General features: G+C 41.4%; 1 protein-coding gene across 1 annotated transcript in view; it reads right to left on the bottom strand.

Annotated features, from left to right (window-relative positions):
* The window catches only part of LOC137261233 (glycoprotein 3-alpha-L-fucosyltransferase A-like), a 135534-nt gene that overhangs the window by 65504 nt on the left and 57020 nt on the right, over nt 1-13010 (bottom strand). The window lies entirely within an intron of this gene.

The following is a 13010-nucleotide window of genomic DNA, read 5'->3' as shown; positions in this document are numbered from 1 at the left end:
AGACGAAATAAGTCTAGATTCGTGTCGATTGCACGATTCTCACTGAATCATGAAATGTGTTATTATCGTTCTGTTGCTTTCCTGGTCATTTCTTAAGAATTGTCCATTTTATGTTAAAAGCAACAAAATTGGATCAGATGACCATTTAGGAGTGGAAAGTATTTGAAGATGATGAGTCATTCAACATTTCTTTATTTTTTGCACATGCGCCTCATATAAAATAGCATGTCTAACATAAATCTTAACGTGTTCAAAATAACAAAAAATGTCAAACTTTGTTAGTACAACGTTTTAGTCAAAAGTCTTAGGTTCAGATGCGTCAAGATTGAAAATGAAAACGAAAACAATAGAATACTTTACGGAGGCGTAAATTGTTGTAACCTTTATATAAGTTTGATCAAGACTCTAAAGAAATGTTCGCAGAAACGACAAATGTAAGATCTAGAACTGTTTACATACTGCTCGACATACACGATGATTATCCATGTTTCTGTATGATCATTACAGTGACGCCCTGAACGTGCATATGTAAATTTTCATGTCTTCAAGTCACAGTAGTATCTTTCACTCATAACACGACACTCAGTAAAATACTTTGATCATTAGTTTGAATTCTCTAAGAAGATCGTTACCGACTCTCGTGCCATCTCCACATGATTTGATGGGCATCTGGGAACAAGTTACTGTCAAGAAAATGTACAAACAACGCGATAAATTAAAGCTTTAAGCATTTGTCGACCTTGGGTTGTTGAAACATATTGCTGTTTACTTTTAAAACGGTTACATCGGATCCCATTGGCGGAACGTAACGAGAGGGTAATTTAAGTTAAGTTTGTTCTTAAGAGAGCACTGGAGTTTACGATATGGAGCATGAAGAAACAAATTGCCTTAAGTTCCTTTAACTGATTAGCGTAAAGCATAAATGATGATAGTTAAGACAACATTTAACAGAGGTAAACAGCTTTGGTAGTTTTGTTTGCTATTCGTTTGTTTAACAAAGTCATATAACTCGGTAAAAGCTAGCCAGCATGTTAATCCAGAAATTTATGTTCATTACAAACAGGCACATAACGTAAGGTTCTTTGTTCTTGGCAACTTGCTGGGTATTAAAGTCAGAATGTGCATAAGGAGCTGGTCCTTTTAGTTCCGTGCCACCGTAGTATATTGTATTAAACTCGGGGCTAGAAATCCAGTGTCCGATAATGAATAATGTCAGGCAACCTGAGATCAATCAGAGCATCCAATCTCGTAAGAATCATTGTCTGCTGAACTAGATGATGCGTATATATTAAGCGCCGATTAATAAGACTAAAATAGTTGATTGATTGAATATAGTTTTACGCCGCACTCAGCAACATTCCGGCTATATGGCGGAGGTCCGTAAATAATCGAACCAGGACCTAGATTTTCGAAGCTCTCTTAGCGCTAAGATAGTCGTAAGTGTCATGCAAAAACATTTACTTAGGACTGTCCAAGCGCTAAAAGAACTTCGAAAACCAAAGAGCAGAAAATCCAGTGATCGACAGCATGAGCATCGATCTTCTCAATACGATAACATGTGTCAATCAAGCTAGCGAGTCTGACCACCCGATCACGCTACTCGCCTTTTACGACAAGCATAGTCGCTTTTTATGGCAAGCGTGGGTTGCTGAAGATCAATTCCAACGTGGATCTTCACAGGTCGGTTGTAACGAACACAGGTATTAATTGCCATGTGCTTTATTGACATTTAACAGATTAATCCCATTCGATTTAGTTATTGTGCAGTTCATAGGTCTTTTTGGAGACAAACGAACTGTAGTTTTACTGCGGTATGACTGTAGGTCGTTATGGCGTGTATTAGCTACAAATACACCGGGGATAATAAAACACTGGCTTTGAAATGAAAAATATTGCAGAAAAATAGACAACCACACACGGAAATCCGTGTCGTGGACGGACAAAATGACGTTCACTGTCATATAAACAACATTCTGAATAGAAATTACTCTATTCTCCTATACCAAAAAGCAAAAAAACATGCAGTCAGGAAACGAATTAAAGATCGATATCAGGAACTGAATATTACTCTGACATTACATCGTGAATCAACGCCTTATAAACCCCTCTCATTTATAAACGTATTTCAGTATAAGGCGGATGCATCACACATACTGGCACATGGCTGATAGTAGCTCGACTCGCTCACTTGAAATGAACACGGCATCTGTCATGTTAATTTTACTCGTCACGTTTTATACCGCTTTGTTGAAGAAAACACCGATGCTATACAAATCCCTCTCATTTATTAAATAGTGCTTTGACATAACACAACAAACCAGTGTATCGGTATTTGCCCCATCAACGGGATGTACACTGGTCGCAACACCCGGTAGGTGGCGCTGTACACGTGTCACTGTCTCCTCAGCGTTAAGCATCCAGTCGGTCTGAATCATCCATCAACGCAAAGTGCTCCAAAGTGGTAGCACCGAAGCTGTTGGCAACAAGAGACTCCTTAACTGTCTAATTAATGAGATGGCCTTTGGTAAAACCTAGGCACCTCGGATCTGATTGATTGGAGCGCCATAGCTGAGACACGAGACCGATGACAGTGTAAAATCTTCAGTTTTGACATATTGTATACACCCACACTTACCCACCCTCCCCAAAGAAACAGCTAGGTGGTAATGTTGCATCTCCGGCGGGACAGTAGTCTTGGAAGAACGCAAGAACGTTAAGGGTGTAAAATCTTCGGATCTTTCAGTCTGTCAGTCAGCTGTGAGTGGGTACCTTGAAAGAATGTGGAAACCACATTAACTTGGAACACCTCGTGGCTGCACGAGTTGTATATTTCCCAGGAAGTTGAGATTTAAAAATACGAGGTGCCGTTGTAATTCACATGCAGTGATCGAAGGGAAAACATTGATCTTTGAGCTTGCATGTCTATGGTCCGTAGAGATACATGGACACCCATAAAATAGTAAAGAGGAGAGAACTGTTTGTTAAAGATTATTAAAATTAACACCTTAAGATACTCACTTTGTTTTGCAGCAGTTTTAATCCGAACGTCAATCATTCTGAATGCGTTACCTACGTATTTTAGTATATAGCAAATGCATCACACATACTGACACATGACTGATAGTAGTTAGACTCGCTCATTTGAAATGAACACAGCAGCTGTCATGTTCATTTCACTCGTGACATTTGATACCGTTTTGCTAAACGAAAGATCAATGCCATATGTTACAGGTGGTTGTATACGGTTTTGTCCTCGCTTCCTGGCCCCATTTAAAGCATGCATATATGTTTTCCATTTTGTTTAAAAACTGTTTTCGCAGTCGATAGTCTGTTTCATCTAATAAATGATAATATCTGCCACAACGTGTAAACTGGTTATTTATATTATAATGGGCGTTCATAATAGGGCACGATAGGCTACACTGTTGATGGCACGGCAGGAGGAGGCGAATAAAGCGTTATTGTGTCAGTCGGTCGGCGACAGGGAGATATTCTGGTCCGCGATTACTTCAAACTTTATTCGGGGCATTTGGGTAGCGTTCGCTCGTCACGCCGAATACCCGAGGGCGATGGGTACAATGAGAAGTTCATTTAAGGTGTACCCCGTCACGATGGTGCTGGAATGGTGCTAAAATCGGCCTAAAACATACTCATTCGCTTAAGAGCGTGGGTGAGTTTTGTTTTAAGCCACACGCAGCAATATTTCAGTTGTAGTTTCAGTTGGTCTGTAAATAATCGAGTCTGGGCCAACAAGAACATGAACCTGCGATAATCTAACTCCCATTCGATAATCTAACTCCCATTCTTTAACACTGCACTAAGGTTACCTTAATAAATTATACCCCGTTCGTATGCACCCGTTTGCACACGTGAGCTAATTTACACACAATGTAAAAAACATGCACGTGCGTAATCGTGTCATGCGAACGCGTCTTGTGACACACGTAGGTATATCTACACAAGGAGCAAATTTGCAATATTTGTGTCATGCGAACGCATTGCAAAAATACACGGGTATGAATTTATGTTAAACATACAGACATCTGTTGCAGCAGTGTTATGTTTAGAACTTCCGGTTCAATTCTCTATATTTGTACAATATGTGGAGACCATTTCTGGTGTCCCTTGTGGGGATATTTGCTGGAATTTGATAAACGTGACTTTACACTTTCACTCAATCAGTCAGTCAAAAGGTTTTGTGTCACATGTTCACCTACAAAGTGGGTGTGCTTGATAGCTGATAGCTGATAGCTGTAGCTGACAAACAAAAGTAAGAACAACAAACAACAGACTTCCCGTACACATATTATGTTCATGAACAACAGTTTTGTCACATTATTATAACTGAACATGTATGTCTACTAGAATACAATCCTATAGATCCTATCGTGTTCTCGGCAAAGGCCTGCCTGACATCTTGACGGACCTGGTAACCTGATCGACAGGCTGTAGCACCGTCAGCAGGGTCGTCATGGTTATCGGGTTCCTCCTCGCCCTCGTGCTCATCCCACCCATCATCATTTATCTGGTTATGCATTTCACAAACATTATGCAAAATTGCACAGGCGGTAATGACACTACAGGCAAACTCCACACCCACATCAAGTCGTTTCTGTAGACAGAGCCTAGTTTCGTTCCTTCCGTAATCATCATGCGAATGCATAGCATATTTACATAAATTTGCATATATGGAAATGTACTCACATATGTAAATCATGTGCATGCGAACAGGATATAAGACTTAGGTAACCTTATTGCAATGTTAGAGAATGGGAGTTCTTCTTTTAACACTGCACTGAGGTTACCTTAGACGTAGGCAACCTTGGTGTAGTGTTAAAGAATGGGAGTTCTTCTTTTAACACTGCACTGAGGTTACCTTAGACGTAGGCAACCTTGGTGTAGTGTTAAAGAATGGGAGTTAAGGTTAACCTCGGGAAAGGTTGCTTTGTGAAAGGAGTCCCTGGGTTTGATTCTCCACATGGGTACTACGTGAAAAGCACATGTCTGGTGTCCCCCGTATTGAATTTGTTGCAATAATGCTAAAATGGTAGTATTGCACCTTAGAACACAACGCTAAGTTGTGTCCGATATCAACGACTAAAATTCTTACTCACCTCTGATAAAATAAAATTTGATGGACACAAACTGCCGGGTCACACAAAACCACATCAGATGTCGTTGTCAGTCGGATTCCTCAATCCAAGAGAAAGTATTCGATCTAAATGAAATCGCCATTAAGCGAAGTGTGTGTGCATATGCGTTCAGAATAAGTGTCGCTTTGATAAAAAACATTAAGTACGAGGTATCATATAAAATATCATCACAGAGAACGAAACATGCATCTGCATACTAGCGATGGATTAACACTTTACAAAATGCTTTTAGTTGCCCCACAATTAAAGGGATCGTTGAATATTGCATGCATATTTGCTTATCCTGGGTGTTAAATGGGGTCCTTGGTACTCAACATCCGATGCAGCTCTTGAGGGATTTCACTTTAACAAGCGAACATATCATTTAGAATTTTTAAACAATCTGTTGCAATACCATCTTGGAATTCCTCTACCCACAATGCCTCATTTATTTGACATAAAACTTCCGGATCAGGAAGGATCACCAGAAACGAAGGTTTGCTGCGATGGTGATTTAATGGATCGGATCGTATGGCGCGTGACTTAGCTGACTGGAGGTACGATCAATGGATCATTTACTCAGTGATCAATAACATGAGCATCCATCTACGTAAATCGGATGTGATGACATGCATCAACCAAGTCAACGAATCTGACCACCACATCTAGTTGGTTGCTATAATTAAATCCATTAAATTTCGAGATGCAGAAATTATTAGGAACTGTACGGTTTCAAAGTTTTGCGCACATGTGGGATATATGACATCAAGTGGTACCTGTATTTTATGAATGATTGTAGAAACACAAATCAAATCAGTGTGTTGCTTGCCATTTTATTTCCTTCCAAGTAGACATCAATGTTGAATTAAAGACCGATTGTGACCCTAATCTTGACGAGTGACAAGCATGGGTTGTGTTAGATTTTCAGGGGTCGCTCACCGAGGTTATGAACAAGTGATAGTGCACATCGCATTTCCACATCCCGATGCTAAATAGAAAAGACTGAATATTTGCTTGAGACGAAAATTCATGGACCTTGTTGATTGTTTGTCTACAGTCTCAGAGGATTAGTCATTATACTGTCTGGTCTTCATTCGATTAACTATCATCCTGGTGTTTGACGTTAAGCAACAAACAGTAAGTATTGCAGTTCTATGGCGTTTAAAACATCGATACGTTTAATCCCTTACCAGAAACAAAATTAAATATCTGAAAATGGCAAAACACTTTCACGATGCATAAAATATTGCTATACCTGTCAAACCTGTTGCCAAATAAACAAAGCGAGGAGCGCTATATATCTCTTTATGTACGTTTTATCTTGTAATTGTATTTTCTGTATATTACATCCTGCTTATCAGAAGACTATTATATTGTTCCGCTACAAATGCATTCGTCTGTACGAGATTGATCGATATCGACCAGCTGTTGAAAATATACATCAAAGCGCTATACACAGAGAATTTAACAAAACGATGTGACGTTGAAACGTTTTGTACTAACTGTAAATAGGCCAATGCCGCAGATGCCAGACAATAACCAGTCTCGACTATCAACAGAAACGCATAGCACCGGGTGTGAAAGGAAAACATTTGTGAAAATTACATGAAATTAATTTCGAAATTAATATGTTGTAATGAACAACGTCGTGAACAATGTTGCGCGACGGAGTCGGAACTTCAGTAATGCAACGCTAAGTGAGTGAGAGAATTTAGTTTTACGCCGCACCCAACAATATTCCAGGTGAATGGCGGAGGTCTGCAAATAGTCTGGACTAGACAATCAAGTGATCAACAGCGTTAGCATCGATCTGCGCAGTTGGAAACCGATGACATGCGTCAACCAAGTCACCTAGCCTGGCCACCCGATCCCGTTAGTCGCCTAAAGATCGATATTCTAACCCGTTAGGCCAGGTACGGATGCTGCTAGATGAACGAAGCCTACCTGTATTGAGCATCAGTGGTCCCAGACATCATCTCCCGTTGCTATGGAAGCGGACAAAAACAGATAAATCGTTCCGATGGCGAGCACTGGCTCTGTACTGCTTGCTAACAGTACGAGGCTTGACGAAGAGCACTCGTTGGAGATGAATGGAAATTAGGTAAGCTGTTTCACACGGGAGACGGTGTAAGCAGAGGAGAGGTGGATTAAAGCGTGCGCGCGTGTGTGTGGTGGTGGGGCCCATATCTCGGGGATTGGGGTTATTTAAGTAAGTCAGGATTGTTTGTGTCTGTTTCTTTGGGGATGACAGCGTTTGCTCTGGGATGCGGTCTTGGATGGCTGTGTCCGTCTGGTCAGGAATGACAGTGTGTATATGGTCTAGGTTGAGGAGTATCCCAGACCTTGAAGTCACAGAAGGATAACCCCGTCCTGAGAAAGAAGACGTGCAACGACCGTGATGTCACAGCTCCTTTGTGATTTCAGTGGATTTACACTCGTCAAAAAAAAAAGAAAAGAAACACAAAATGAAACTAAAAAATGATGCTTACTGTTTTGTATACATCTGTAAAGTCAAACGTTCTTTAGTGTTGCACATTGTTTCTGGAATGTTTTAGAATATTATGCTTGACCAAACGCAACCAAAATGATTTTGAAAGGTTTTATCAATCAGGATTGTCATGAAATATGATCAAGGCAGCAATGCATTGCTCAACAAAATTTCATTCATGTATCTTTGTTTTCCGCTGATCTACACGTCCTTGAATAACAGATTTTCATTGATATTTGGGTTTTGCGGGTTTTTTTGGGTTTTTTTGAAGAGTGTAGTTGTTAGTGTCAGCAACAACCCTCACCTTTTCAACCCCCCGTCATTTCAGAACTAGCGACATTTTCACTGTTTGCACACTCGCCACCACCACCCACCACTGCCAACCCCTCCCAGCACACACCATCACCACCGACCAACCACCACCACCCAGCCACCACCACCACCCACCACTGCCAACCCCTCCCAACACTCACCATCATCCATCCAACCCCCGCCTCCAAAATCACCATCAACCAACATCCCCGGCTGGGAGGATCTGAAAACACGGTAAAGCCAACATTTCGTAATTCAGTCCAATCTTGAACCTTTACAAGCAAGTCTTTCTTGTACTTCGTATTACGGGGACATGGCAGGCTGTTGGCGCTCAGTGGACCCCTCACCTGCAACGGATTTGATTACAAACAACCACCAGCCTTGCTTCCTGGGGTGAACATATTGCAATTTCATGACATCAAATCTGTTTCTCCAGGGTTTCATTAAACACGGTTTCATATCCAGTTTCATGTTTTATTTGATTGGACGAGCCGTGATTCATTTAAATCCTCACAAACAACGAACGATGGATTTTGCTCTGCTGGATTCCATCCCAGTAGACGCCACAGGTCTGTCACACAAGCCCTGAACCACATCATTTCCCCTTCTGCCCAGTGTTAAAGATCTAAATGAAGTAAGTCTATATATTTCCTTAGATTCTGAATCTCCCATCTTACGGTAACTTCTCAATTTAATCGGGTCTATTTTATGCATTAGTCTACAGACACAGGCAGCCTTCCGTCCCAAGTGACGAATGTTTCATCTAAAACAATCAACGACAACCACATCGATGACAATAATAATAACAATAATTATGACAAAAAATGGAAATTTGAAAATGTAGATCTAGTAGTCCTCCATCGGCGCATGCTCACACTGATGACGCCATTACGATCGTTGTGAAAGGATCAGTATTCAGACGACTTTCCTTCTCAGCTTCTCATGGACTTACAGTGACGCAGCCGTAGAACCCATAGAACGTTCTAGGTACCCATTTACTGCTCGGAGATACAATATGCGATCCAATGCAGAACAGGAGCCAAGCTCGGAAAGCTGTCAGGGTCAAGCTACCGAAAATGATCAGTCCAGCTGTCGGTGACCAACATCAATTCACGTCGCCTCTTGTGTGATCAGCGAAATGTGCATTGCACCACGTGACACCCACGTCATTGATGCTCCTTGGGCACCGCAATTCGCATGGTATAGTTGCGTCGCTTGGGGTAGCCAGAAACCTGTGATAGCAGGTTCGAGTCCTGAATATATTCCTCGGTTTGTTCGTACCATATGCGAGCTCGTGGCTTTCAAAATAATAATCTTAACAGACACTAATTTCGAGATGTGTAGATTTTCTCCAATTTTCTATGACCAGGATACCGTTCAAAGCGGCGTAAAACCAAACTCACTCACTAGAAAAGCGTCAAACTGTGACGATACTGGTGAAAATAGAACATTTAAAATGACGGTGGATGTTTCTGAATTAAACTGTTTAACGTCAAAAGTGTGAAAGGTTACTGCGAGAACAAGCTGTGACTAATACTACTGTACCCACCGAAAACAGGGGTGGGAGCCCCAGAGCAGACAGCTGTGGCAACTCTGTGGAAATTTCATTTTTCTTATTTATATAGTGTTTTGACTTCGCTTACTGTCAAGATCATCCCCTATACATCATGTGCGTGGGGAGACAACACATCCTTTAAACCAGGACAGTCGATTGCCAGTTGTTAAACTGGTCTAGTAACCAAATGGCTGAAAAAATGGTCTCCTTTTAACCTCTGTCATTTGTTATCATATCACTTCTTTGTGAATTTTGGTTTGAAGAAACATACAGAGTGAGAGCACAGCAGAGCAATGAAGAGCAGCATGTTAGGAGAAGATCGATCAACTGCGATCAGTAGCATTGATCTCTAAGGGCACCTCCGCCACAGACTGATGGATGTACGGACGTCCGTTGCTAATTGGACGACTATACAGGGATTGGCGGCAACAATTGGGGCAGTATGTTTTACTCAGTTGAATGGGAATTGACGAGGCTCAACCTGAGTGGTGTCGGATGGGTGAAGTGTATGAAGTATGGAAACACGTTAGCCCCAACCTGTGGCGTTGAGGAGTGGGATGGTTGAAGTAAGGAAACACGTTCGGACCATCCTGTGGCGGTGAGGTGTGTGAAATATGGAAGTACTGCGCATGCACAGAAAACGCCATGTTCTCATCAGCGGTTGGCATAAATGTTGGTGGCACGGCACATGCGTGGTTACTTAATGTTTGTGCAGTGACACTGGTCTTTTCATAGAAGTAAAAGCGATATCTTGACAACTATTCCGAAGTTTGTGAAAACTGTCATTACTGGCTTTCTTATACCACCCACCACCGTAGAGTTCGTCAGAAAAATAGTGAACTATAAATTCTGAAACTTTATAGGACAGGCCGTACGTGGACCTTGTTAGGTTCGGAGAATAATAAGCCAATTTTGTGAAACATGAAGCGCTAGAGTAAAGATAATTGACATTTTTCAAGAAAACTACAAGTAAATTAAGTGACATTCTTTTTCCCCCCTGGCGAAGACGCATAGCGAGGAGTCATCAAATCTAGACTTTGACAAGCCCACAGAGACGACTGATGTCAACAATTATAATGAAACATTGTTGATGTCAGAAAAGTGTGTTTAAATAGAACGCCAAGCTACGTAGTTTGTCCGATATTTATGTGATACGCCAAAGCTGTTTTGCTAACTTGAAAAATATTCTGATTAAATATGTACTTTGAAACATATCGAAGTCAGAGCTTTTTAATATTGAATTTAATATTACTAAAAGATGTATTACATTTTACAAGCAGCTTGATAATTATTTGAAAAGAAGCCAAAGGAATGATTTCTTTTAGCGGACACTGTCGATGTTGATCTGTACGTGACTGTGCATTCACCAGCCCTCCATTTTGGAGAGACTGGTGCTATTACTGGGCGTATCGTATGCAAATATTTACATGCATATTCATGTCAGTTATCAACGAGTCGTGATGGAAACATGGCACAGATGCTTAAGAAACCATTGCCCTGGCATTGAACGCCCGAGAGGTAATCTGCCGTAGATGTAGAGAAGCATATTGGCGATGACAAGACCCTGACAGGCGTCGTAATATTGGCAATATTCATACCGTCCTGCCGTTAAGCAGGGATTGCAACTCAGGCGCTGTTCGGAGCTGGAGGATGCGGATGAGGATGGGGATGTGGATGGTCTGATTGGAATGTTTCTAACTGTTACACAGTAATTATTGTTAATTCGGTACATGATCTGCTATAGCATCATAAAGACGAGGACATTTACAGTTCTGTTATGACGTCACGTTTATGAGACGCCCGCAGACATGTTGACCGTGCCATACGGTCATTCCTGCTGGGGGCTAGTGGTTAAAGCTTAGGCTTGTCACCCAGGTTCGATTCCTCACATAGATACAATATGTGAAACCCATTTCTGGTGCCCCCACCGTGATATTACAAGAATATTGCTAAAGCGGCGTAAAACCATACTCACTCATTCCTGCTGGGTAAAGTTGGCGGAGTCACTTGGGTCCGCGGTATTCGGGAGTCAAACGGTATGGGGTTTTCTGCAGTGTGGCAAGCGGGACGGAAACACAATAGTATTTGCTGAGCAGATTCATCAGTTAAAAAGATCCCCAAAGGTGTAGGTAACAAGTTCTTTATATATTACATATCTTAAATGTTTTTTCAGTAATGTAATTTCAAAACCATCCCTTTCTAGAACATGTTTATTGGGGTTTCGCCTACTTCCGGCATATGCCACGAAATTCTTGACGTGACGAACCCGTGTCATTCCGTGACAAGATGTGCCCCTCCCATCTTCTATTCAATGCTGCTGCATAAACACGAAACTACATCAAACAAGAGCGATAACTCTTATTGTATCCGGCTCTAACAGCAAATATGGGCGCTGTTTTTTTCCCCTGATACCGACAAAATGAACCTCTGGAATATATATATAGAACCATTTTCATAAAGTGTATGTTCGGTAAACAGGTGCACATATTTTTTACAAAAGACATTGCAGTCAAGCACGTTTATGAAACATAAAGAGTGCTATCCGAGAACGCTCAAGGGACGCTGCACAGCGAATTGCCTCGGATCAGCTGAATGGGCCACCCGCGTCCCTACTATTTTGATGGCCATGCCATAGGGATCCACATCGGATGCCATGAGTATTCACATCTTAATGTCATTGGAAGTTACATCTTGATGTCATGGGAATTTACGTCTTGATGTCCATGTGAATCGACATCTGTATGTCATGGAAATCCACATTCGCATCCGTAAGTCCTACCTGGAAACTTTTTTGCAATAAAAAAACCCACATTTTTGTCAGATCAACAAGGGCTATTTCAGAACTGACAGATAGGCAGATAATTCATCTGAACACGTCTGTCTGGCCTGTTTTAGTTTGAAAATGTTAAGGTTCAGCATCAGCAGTTGTATGGCGTACATTATCTGCACATACGGAGGCCTTGTAGTACTGACGCACACTTTTCTCACATGGCTTTGCAAACAGACAGACAGAGCGTATATTTGTCATTTCAAAATAAACCCATTAGTCATGATGCCAGTCCACCTGCCTATGTCATGGTGTTTTTTTCTGGAATTTCATCCACGTCGGTCCATCTACTTCCATGACCTTTCTGCGTATTATTTCCTTCGGATTCTTCAAGACGGATAAATTATAAGATGTTCACATACTCAGGGCTTTTGGTGCTATCAATCCCAGCCCCAGATCCTCATTGCTTTCGCAACCGTTACTCATGCTGTAGGCGTTCTGCCTCGCCAGAACATCCCAAACTCTGTTAGTATTGATGTAGAGCTCCGATCAAGCTATTATCTGAATATTTCATTCAAATGAAATTGCTGTCAAGGGGGAACGTGGAAATCAGTTAAAACAACATTTTAAGACTCTCCTCGCCGTGTGCGTTTTTTTTTTCCGAAGTGACAGACAACGGAAAATATCCCGTAGCCTGAGAAAACTGTTGATGGGTTGATAGACGAATAGCGTGATGTTGAAAAAGTGTCGGAATGA

This window comes from Haliotis asinina, chromosome 14 (assembly GCF_037392515.1).
Source record: "Haliotis asinina isolate JCU_RB_2024 chromosome 14, JCU_Hal_asi_v2, whole genome shotgun sequence".
Lineage (NCBI taxonomy): Eukaryota > Metazoa > Mollusca > Gastropoda > Lepetellida > Haliotidae > Haliotis > Haliotis asinina.
This window is presented reverse-complemented; position numbering and strand designations above follow the sequence as displayed.